At 41.3% G+C, this 9,521-nt stretch overlaps 1 non-coding gene across 1 annotated transcript; it reads right to left on the bottom strand.

Annotated features, from left to right (window-relative positions):
* Positions 1–685: 685 nt before the first annotated feature.
* Positions 686–788, bottom strand: LOC149822428 (small nucleolar RNA R71). The gene has a single exon (XR_016426246.1). It is a non-coding gene; the product is annotated as a small nucleolar RNA R71 (small nucleolar RNA).
* Positions 789–9,521: the final 8,733 nt, after the last annotated feature.

The following is a 9,521-nucleotide window of genomic DNA, read 5'->3' as shown; positions in this document are numbered from 1 at the left end:
GTATTTATTTGTTTTAGCATTTTAGAATAGTTTACTTTGTTATTTATTTATTTAGTTATAGAATTCTGACATAGCTAGATAGCATATCTGTTTGGTTTTAGTTACTGTTATTTGTTTATTTACATTTTAGTACCTGTGTTAGTTTAGATTTAGATTTAGGTTGTCTGCTTACATCTGGTCTTAGTACCAGTGTATGCAGGGGCGACGAGGTTTAGGAACCCCATTACACCCATTTGTTGACAACCCAGAGAGAATTTTACATTCTCATCGAAGTTCGACAACAATGGCTGACATGGATCCTCCACCTCCACCCCAGTTCATCCACGCCCTCTGCGGGAATACTTCATTCCCACAGACTATGTTCAGGCATCCTGCATTCGGAGACCCGATGTAGGAGTGCCTCATTACGAGATTAAGGCCAGCATTATTCAGATGCTTCCATCCTTTTATGGCCTTAGTCATGAAGATCCCTACCGACATTTAGATGAATTCCTCGAAATCTGTTCAACTGTTAAGATACAGAATTTCGATGATGATGCTTTGAGGTTGACTCTATTTCCCTTTTCATTGAAGGACAAAGCCAAGTATTGGCTAAAGTCCTTAGATTCTGTAGAAATAGAGTCCTGGGATCAATTGCAACAGGAGTTTCTTCGGAAATATTTTCCCATTGGTCGTACGAACCAATATCGTAGAGCCATCACTAGCTTTTCAGAGCTAGATGGTGAGCGCTTTCATGAGACCTGGGAGAGAATGAAGGATCTCCTTAGGAAATGTCCCCATCATCAGGTGCCAAAATGGCAACTGGTGCAAAGCTTCTATGATGGATTGTCTGACAAGAATCGTCAGATGATCGACTCTTCATGTGGAGGGACATTCATGCTGAAGAGCGAGGATGAAGCATGGAGGCTATTTGATACATTGGCCAAGAATTCACTCCACCATGCTTCGAGCTCTCATTCGGATAGAGCCACACCCAGTATTCAGAAGAAAGCTGGTGTTCTTGAGATTGGTCCATCTACTGCACTACAGTGCAAGGTAGACATGATTGCTCAGAAGCTGGACCAGCTTCTCTCAGGACCATCCACTACACAGCAGGTGTGTACTCTTTGTGCCAGTCCGGCACACGATATCACTGAGTGCCCTTCGGCATCTCAGTACCCTGAATTTGTTCAAGAAGAAGTTCAGGCAGCTCAGGGTTACGTCAGACTGCCGAATAACCCATTTTCATCGACATATAATCCGGGTTGGCGTAACCATCCCAATTTTTCATGGAAGAATCCACAGTCTTCCATGCAGATGCGTACATCCTCTCAGCCAAGTCGGCAACCATCTTTTACTCAGCCATTTCAAAGACCGAGCTATTCTCAGTCGTCTTCTTCTTCAGTCACTCCCCCGATTCAGCAGGAGTCTGCCCCGCAGACATCTTTTGAGGAGAGACTTCTCCAGGCATTCCAAGAGGTGAAAACTTCTAATCAGAACGCCTTCGATAAGTGTAGCCAGATATTGAGCTCACATACGCAGTCCATTGCAAAGTTAGAGTCGCAAATAGGACAGTTAGTTGAGGCTATCAGTAGGAGACCTGAGGGTACATTACCGAGTCAGGCTGTCATGAACCTGAAGGGCAAGGACCAGATGACTGGAGGCCTGTTTCGTACTGAGACACAGCAGCAGGCCAAATCTGTTATGACCCTGAGGAGTGGACGTGATTTTCATGTCGAGAGTAGAGAGAGAGATAGTAGAGAGAGGATAGAGGAGCCAGAGACCATTGTTTCACCTACGTCGGCTCAGCCTTCATTATCATCCCCATCCCCATCTTCATCTTCATCATCATCTTCATCCTCAGAGCAGAAGAAGGATAAGAGTGAGCCTTCTCACAAAGAGGAGGAGCCAACAGAGTATATTCCCCCACCACCCTATCCCAAAGCTAATCTCTTGGATATAGAGGGAAGCAAGGTGCGAAGATCCAGGACATGCTTGACATCTTCAAGCATGTGCAGATCAACCTACCTTTGCTCGATGCGATTCAGCAGGTGCCGGCATATGCCAAATTCCTGAAGGAACTATGTACGCAGAAGCGTAAATCTAGATAGAGAGTTCCTAACAGGGTCCATCTGACTGAGCAGGTGAGTTCAGTACTTCAGCATCAGACACCACCAAAGCTCAAGGACCCTGGAGCCCCTATCATTGCGTGTACTATAGGGAACATCCGGATAGAACGCGCATTGCTCGATCTTGGAGCAAGCGTGAACATTCTGCCCGGGTATTTCTTTGATTCTTTCGAGCTAGGAGAGATGAGATCGACTCCTATTACACTTCTACTGGCAGATCGTTCTGTCAAGGTACCGAGAGGTGTCTTGGAGGACGTGCTAGTTAAGGTGGATGACTTTTATTTTCCAGTCGATTTCATTATTCTGGATATGGAAGGAGTGGATAGCCAGCATCAGACTCTGATTATTTTAGGCAGACCATTCTTGGCGACTGCCAATGCGTGCATCAACTGTAGAACCGGAGCCATGGATCTCTCATTCGGCAATCGAAAGGTCAAGCTGAATATTTTCAATGCCGCGATGGGGCCAGCGGGAGACATGGACTGCTTTCATGTATATATTGCACATGAGTTAGTGGAGGAGCAGCCCGAGTTGTACATTACTGAGGATTCTTTAGAGTTGTACCATATAGAGAAGAATAGTGGTGTAGATAGTGTAGATGTGTCTAGAGTGTCGTCGGAGAGACCACCTTGGGGAGCCGCCATTGAGACGCTTCCACCACTTGCGGAGACCCCTGCCAAATCGTCGATCGAGTCACCTCCGAAACTTGAGCTGAAACCCTTACCAGATTCACTCAAGTATGCTTATCTCGGAGATGATGAGACTCTGCCTGTGATCATCTCGTCCCTGCTCACTGAGGAGCAGGAACAGAGATTGTTGACTATTCTTCGAGAGCACAAGGCAGCGATTGGCTGGGGAGTTGCTGAGCTGAAGGGGATTGATCCTTCATGAAGGCTAAATCTCAACATGAAGGAAGTGGTGAAGAAAGAGGTGGTGAAGTGGTTGGATGCCAGAATCATTTACCCTATTTCTGATAGCCAGTGGGTCAGTCTGATTCAGGTTGTGCCAAAGAAGTCAGGACTCACTGTGGTTGAGAACGAGAAGGGTGAGAGAATTCCGATGAGGACCACTACAGGATGGCGAGTTTGTATCGATTATAGGAAGCTGAATGTGGCAACTAGGAAAGATCATTTCCCATTGCCATTCATTGATTAAATCTTAGAGAGACTCGCAGGGCAGAGCTACTACTGCTTTCTAGATGGATATTCAGGATACAATCAGGTAGCTGTCCATCCTGACGACCAGGAGAAGACTACGTTTACATGTCCTTATGGCACCTTCGCGTTCAGACGTATGTCGTTCGGGCTCTGTAATGCCCCGACTACTTTTCAGAGGTGTATGCTTGCTATCTTCTCGGACATGATTGATGATGTGATAGAAGTTTTCATGGATGACTTTTCAGTTTATGGCTTTTTTTTTGAAGATTGCCTCCAAAAACTTACTCGAGTACTGAGTAGGTGTGCGGAGACAAATCTCGTCCTGAGTTGGGAAAAGAGCCATTTTATGGTCCAGGAGGGGATTGTGCTAGGACACATTATGTCCAAGCGTGGTATTGAGGTTGACAGAGCGAAGGTGGAATCCATTTCTCGTTTGACTCCACCCACCTCTGTGAGACAGATTCGATCATTTTTAGGGCATGCGGGATTTTATAGGCGGTTCATAAAAGATTTCAGCAAAATCTCTCGACCGCTTTGCACTTTATTGGAGAAAGACCAGCCCTTTGATTTCAGCGAGGATTGTATGAAGGCCTTTGAGATTCTCAAAGAGGCCTTGATTACTGCACCCATTTTGAGACCTCCGGATTGGACTCTCCCATTTGAGATTATGTGCGATGCGTCTGATTACGCTATGGGGGCCATTTTAGGACAACGCATTGATAGGAAGCCCTATGTGATCTACTATGCGAGTAGAACTCTGTCTGATGCTCAAATGAATTATACTACGACAGAGAAGGAGCTACTTGCGGTAGTTTTTGCATTGGATAAATTCAGGTCCTATTTACTCGGTTCGAAGGTGGTTGTCTATTCTAACCATGCTGCATTGAAATATTTGTTGAATAAAAAAGACACCAAACTGAGATTGATTCGTTGGGTTCTACTACTACAAGAGTTTGATCTCGAGATTCGAGATAAGAAGGGAAGCGAGAATGTAGTAGCAGATCATCTTTCCAGACTGATCGTGGAAACCACGCAAGATCAGAGGCCGATCAGTGATTCTTTCCCCGACGAGCAGATCATGACAGTCAATACATCGCAGTTACCCTGGTTTGCAGATATTGTGAACTATCTGGTTTCGAGGCAGATACCTGAGCATTGGAACAAGAATGAGCGTGAGAGATTCCTATCTCAGGTGAGGCCCTATTATTGGGATGAACCAGAGTTGTTCAAATACTGTGCAGACCAGATCATTAGGAGATGTGTTCCGGAGGAGGAGTACCAGTCCATTCTGAATTTTTCCCATTCATTAGCCTGTGGAGGGCATTTTAGCAGTAGGAAGACGGCTGCAAAGGTTTTGCAGTCAGGATTTTATTGGCCCACACTCCACAGGGATGCTCATGAGTTTTGTAAGCGATGCCTTCGATGTCAGCAGATTGGGAACATGTCCAAGAGGGACATGATGCCCTTGCTTCCGATTTTGATAGTCGAGATTTTTGATGTGTGGGGTATTGATTTCATGGGACCATTTCCGCCTTCATTTGGAAATTTATACATCCTTGTGGTAGTTGATTATGTGTCCAAATGGGTCGAGGCTGTGGCAACCAAGACCAATGATCATAGAGTAGTGCTTAAGTTTATTAAGCACAACATTTTCAGTCATTTTGGTGTGCCACGTGAGATGATTAGCGATGGTGGCAAGCATTTTAGGAATGTACAGATAGCTTCTCTGCTCAGAAGATATTCTGTCAATCATAGATTCACCACTCCATATCATCCGCAGACTAGTGGATAGGTTGAAGTGTCCAATAGGGAGATTAAGCGAATTTTAGAAAAGACAGTTCGCCTGGATCGCAAGGATTGGTCCCAGCGCTTAGATGATGCACTTTGGGCATATAGAACTGCATTTAAGACTCCCATTGGCATGTCCCCGTATCGCCTTGTATTCGGGAAAGCATGCCATCTTCCTGTCGAGCTAGAGCACAGAGCGTATTGGGCTATCAAGAAATTAAATTTTGACCTCACCCAGGCTGGCAAAGAGAGAGCATTGCAGCTCTCAGAATTAGAGGAACTCAGGAATGATGCGTATGAGAATGCCAAAGTATACAAAGCTCGCACGAAAGCATTTCATGATAAGCATATTGTCAGGAAAGTGTTTGAGCCAGATCAGAAAGTGTGGCTATACAATTCTCGTTTACATTTATTCCCAAGGAAGTTGAGATCGAGATGGACAGGCCCTTACATTGTGAAAGAAGTATTTTCCCATGGAGCAGTAACATTATTCGATCCTATGACCCAAGGTACATTCAAGGTGAATGGGCAAAGATTGAAGCCATTTATTTCAGATGCCCTGCAGGATGGTGAGTGTGAGATAGTGCATCTCACGAAGGCATGAGGATTCAACCAGAGGGATGTATCATATGTACATTAGTTTGTTTGTCATTTCAGTATTTTCTTTATTCATTATTTTATTTCATATTTGCTAACTTTTGTTTTGATATATGCAGGATGAATTTAACACTTAGTGTATCAGTTACCAGGTACAGAGCAGAGCTTTCAAAGAATTCAAAGATCAGATGAAATTCAACTTCAGAAGCTCAAGAGCAGATCAGGTTGTATCTATCCTTTCTCCCATATTCTATTGTCCTTTAGTATGCATGTGCATCGTATTGTGATATATTTTGTATGCCACTAGGGACAGTGTCATTCAAGCATGGGGGGGTGGTTTAGATGCATGCACACAAAAATTTCAAAAAAAATTCAATTTTTTTTTCTGACTGGTAATGAAAGTAGGCAATTGAGAACAAGTTGTAGCATATATGATTGTTTTTGACATAATCTAACAGTTTAAAAATTTTTTAAGCCCCATAAAATTTTTTTTCTCTGAACTAATTCGAATGGAGTAGTTATTTATGAGAAAATTCAAAGAAAAGATAGTATTTGATTGTTAGAAAATTTTGAATCACTTTAGTATAAGTATGCACAATATGTTTTGTGAAAGAAATAAGTAATGGAAAGATGTGTTTGAAAAATGAGTTTAAAAGAATAGAGCTACGTTTAGTTGTTGATGTCTTCGTGAATCCTAGTAGTGGAACTCAGACACGAGATGAAATGTTTGAGTCTCTTAATGAAAAGGATAACAAAGATCATCTTCTTGTCTAGTTGATATCTGTGGCCTTTGTAGTTTGAGTAAGTAGAATCTAAAGGGTGTTTTACACCTGGTGCCCCAAAGCCAGCTGGTTTGGGAGCCACCGATTCGAAAGCTTGTTACATGGACTGCATAGAAAGCCTAAGAGATAAAGACATTGCACATGACGAGAGGAAGACTATACGTAAACTATTAGAATAGAAGGTCTAGTGACTCGAGCAATTAAGTCCGAGGGATACTTTGTATCTAGTGCCCTAAGGTTGGCCAGCCTGGGAGTCACTGACCCAAAGCTCGCTACATGGGTCACGAAAACTGACTATTCGAAATAGTGCTCATGTGAGAAGAATGCTCAAGAGAACAAATTTGAAAAAGGGTGAAAAAATGAAAGAAAGAAAAAAGATAATGTGAGAAATGAGAAAATTTCCATTGCTTAGGCATATATGGGTATTACTATGCAGAAAATATACAAGTGAGAATAAATGAGTAAAACATGAGAATACTTGACTTTCTGAGAAAAATCATGAACTAGCTACAATATTAGAAAAGTGAAGGAAAAGAATTTTTACTGTGGTGGCATGAAATTTTTAAACTTGTTTTGAGAATATCAATTACATGAAATCTTTGTTCCAACTGCATTCTTAAGAGCCTTATATTTTTTGGAAAAATCATCCTTGCATTTCATTGATGTTTGTGGGTAGCATCTCTGCAAACCCTCACGAGACCACACTCGTCCACTGGGGAAACCCATGGGTTTAAAGGGCTTGTTGCATGTGCTAAATGCAACCGTGATTCCTACGAAAGTGAGTTAGTTAGTTTTTTTTTTAATTAATTAGTATTTTTTTTTATTTAATAAAAGCTTTCATGTTAAATGGGTAGTCCTTATTTTCATTGCATGGTAGAGTGTATTGCTAGGGACTAGCAATTATTCTAGCATGGGGGTATTTGATGATGCATAAATATCGCATTTTATTAACATGTTTTTACTGTATAAATGCATCATCTATAGGTTTAAAGCATACACTTAGGTGCATAATGATGTTAGGGAGCTCTGGTTCGAATTTCATCAAAATCGGAGTTAATTTGAAGGAATTATGACATTACAGTGAAACAGGTCAAATATCAGATCCGATTTGAGAGATTTGGATCCAGACGCCCATTTGGACTTTGGATCTGGACCAAATTACATGGATTTAACCCAGCTCCAGCCCACTTAAGTTTTGTAAAAACATTTTCTAAAAACCCCCTGCAGAAAGAGGCGCCCAGCAAATATTCTGTTTTTAATCCTGTTTTTGTAAAATGACCAAAAGAAGCCAAATCGCCTAAAAGGAGAGGGGCGCCCATTCCAGCCCTGTCTTTGGCTTTGTTTGGACGCCCCTTGCAGTGATTCTAACTCCAGCAGCTTCTTCCCCTCCATCCTCCCACGTTTTGGCCATTGAAGACCGGTCTATGCTTGGTTTTCAAGCATATTTTCGATCTCCCTTGTGTTTCTTTTCATTTCTTTCTTTCTCCTTGCTGCATTTTCACCATTTTTCTGTACTTTTGCAGGTGTAGCAGAGGTGGAGACCATTAACCTTGCGTGGGAGTGCGAAACACACCAACAAGGTGAGCCGGCCCTACCTCCATCCGGCTTTTTACACCCTCCGATCGAGAATCGGCTCATATTCCATCGTCGGTGGATCTCCAACGTGTAGCAGCTGCAAATATGCTATTTTTTGGTGAAGATCAGCATTCTCGAACTGTTTAGGACGTCCAACTCCATCCACGGTCCGCTCTTCTTCATCCCCCCGGTCGTCGGATCTTCCAAGAGGTAGGTCTTCTTCTTCCTTCTCTTCTAGCTAAAACCGAATTGTGTGTTGGTTTTCCTTTATTATTTCTGTGTGTTTCTTTTATTTTTCTATTATTGTTTCAGCCTTAGAATAGTATTCGTGCAAAGACCAGCACATTAGAAGTAGGTTTGCTTGATTGTTTGATGCGCTTACCTCTCGTTTTTCTTGATTTTTCAACCAACTTGTGAAAATCGGCTAGAATCTCATCTAGTCGACTTTTCCAAAGGGGTTTACATTGTGTTTGTGGTTCTGTTCTACAGTAATTTCAATACAAATTTGTTTAAACGATTCCTTTGGATTTATCTTGAGTTGGGGTCTTGAACAAAGGCGTTTTTCTATTAAAAATTCATAAATCGGCTAGATCCATTCTAGCCGATTTTGATTTATTTTCAATTTTTGCCTTAGTTCGGTTTTTGGCAGCAAGGCTGGATTAGTGACCCTCCATAGATCCGATTCTAATGAGTTCACTGTTGATCTATTGAGGTTTGAGACATTGTTTGTTTTGTTTGTCCTTGTTTTTAAAGACTCTTCACTCAAACTTTGAAAATCGGCTAGAATCTCATCTAGTCGATTTCTTCTATTTTATTTATATTTTGTCATAAGTGTTCTTGAGTCTGTTCTACTGCAAATTCAATTATAAAAGTCATTTTTGATTCATCTTATTCGTGGATTTGAGTGTGTCCTGTTTGTTTTCATTTTTGAAAAAGAAAAAAAAAAATCGGCTAGATTTATTCTAGCCGATCTTTGCATTTTCGTTAAAAGTTGTGTTTAGGTTAGTAAGTCGTGTGGTGTGCTGTGTGTTTGGTATGTTAACAGTAGCATACACGTGTGTTAGTCATTTCATTGTTTTAGGATTGTTCTAAATAATTGTTTTAATCATTTTGTGTTTTGGGTCTTTTGAAAAAAAAATTATTACAAAAATCGAATTTTCATTTCTTTAAGTTTCTAGATAAATTACAGCATAGTGATGTTCATGTTTGCATTTGTGTCATTAGGAGTTTTTTTTATTAAATTTTAATTTAGTTTTATCAAAATAGTGATTATTTAGTTTAATCGATTTTTGTTAGTTTATATTTTATTTTTTTTGGTCTTCTTCTTCCCCAAGGTGGGGCGGCAGCCATTAGAGCTCAATTCGAGCTCTAGGCTGTTTTTGGTATTTCTTAATTGCAATTAGGTATGTTTAATTAGGTTGTCTAGATTCAATGTATTAGGGTTTTTCTTTCTTAGCCGTTTTTAGGATTGCATTTAGGTAGGTTTTGGGGATTAGGTTAGCATTTAATCCTAG

Source organism: Nuphar pumila, chromosome 11 (assembly GCF_984573655.1).
Source record: "Nuphar pumila chromosome 11, dmNupPumi1.hap1.1, whole genome shotgun sequence".
Lineage (NCBI taxonomy): Eukaryota > Viridiplantae > Streptophyta > Magnoliopsida > Nymphaeales > Nymphaeaceae > Nuphar > Nuphar pumila.
The sequence above is the reverse complement of the archived record's forward strand: the minus strand, read 5'-3'. Positions and strand labels throughout refer to the sequence as shown.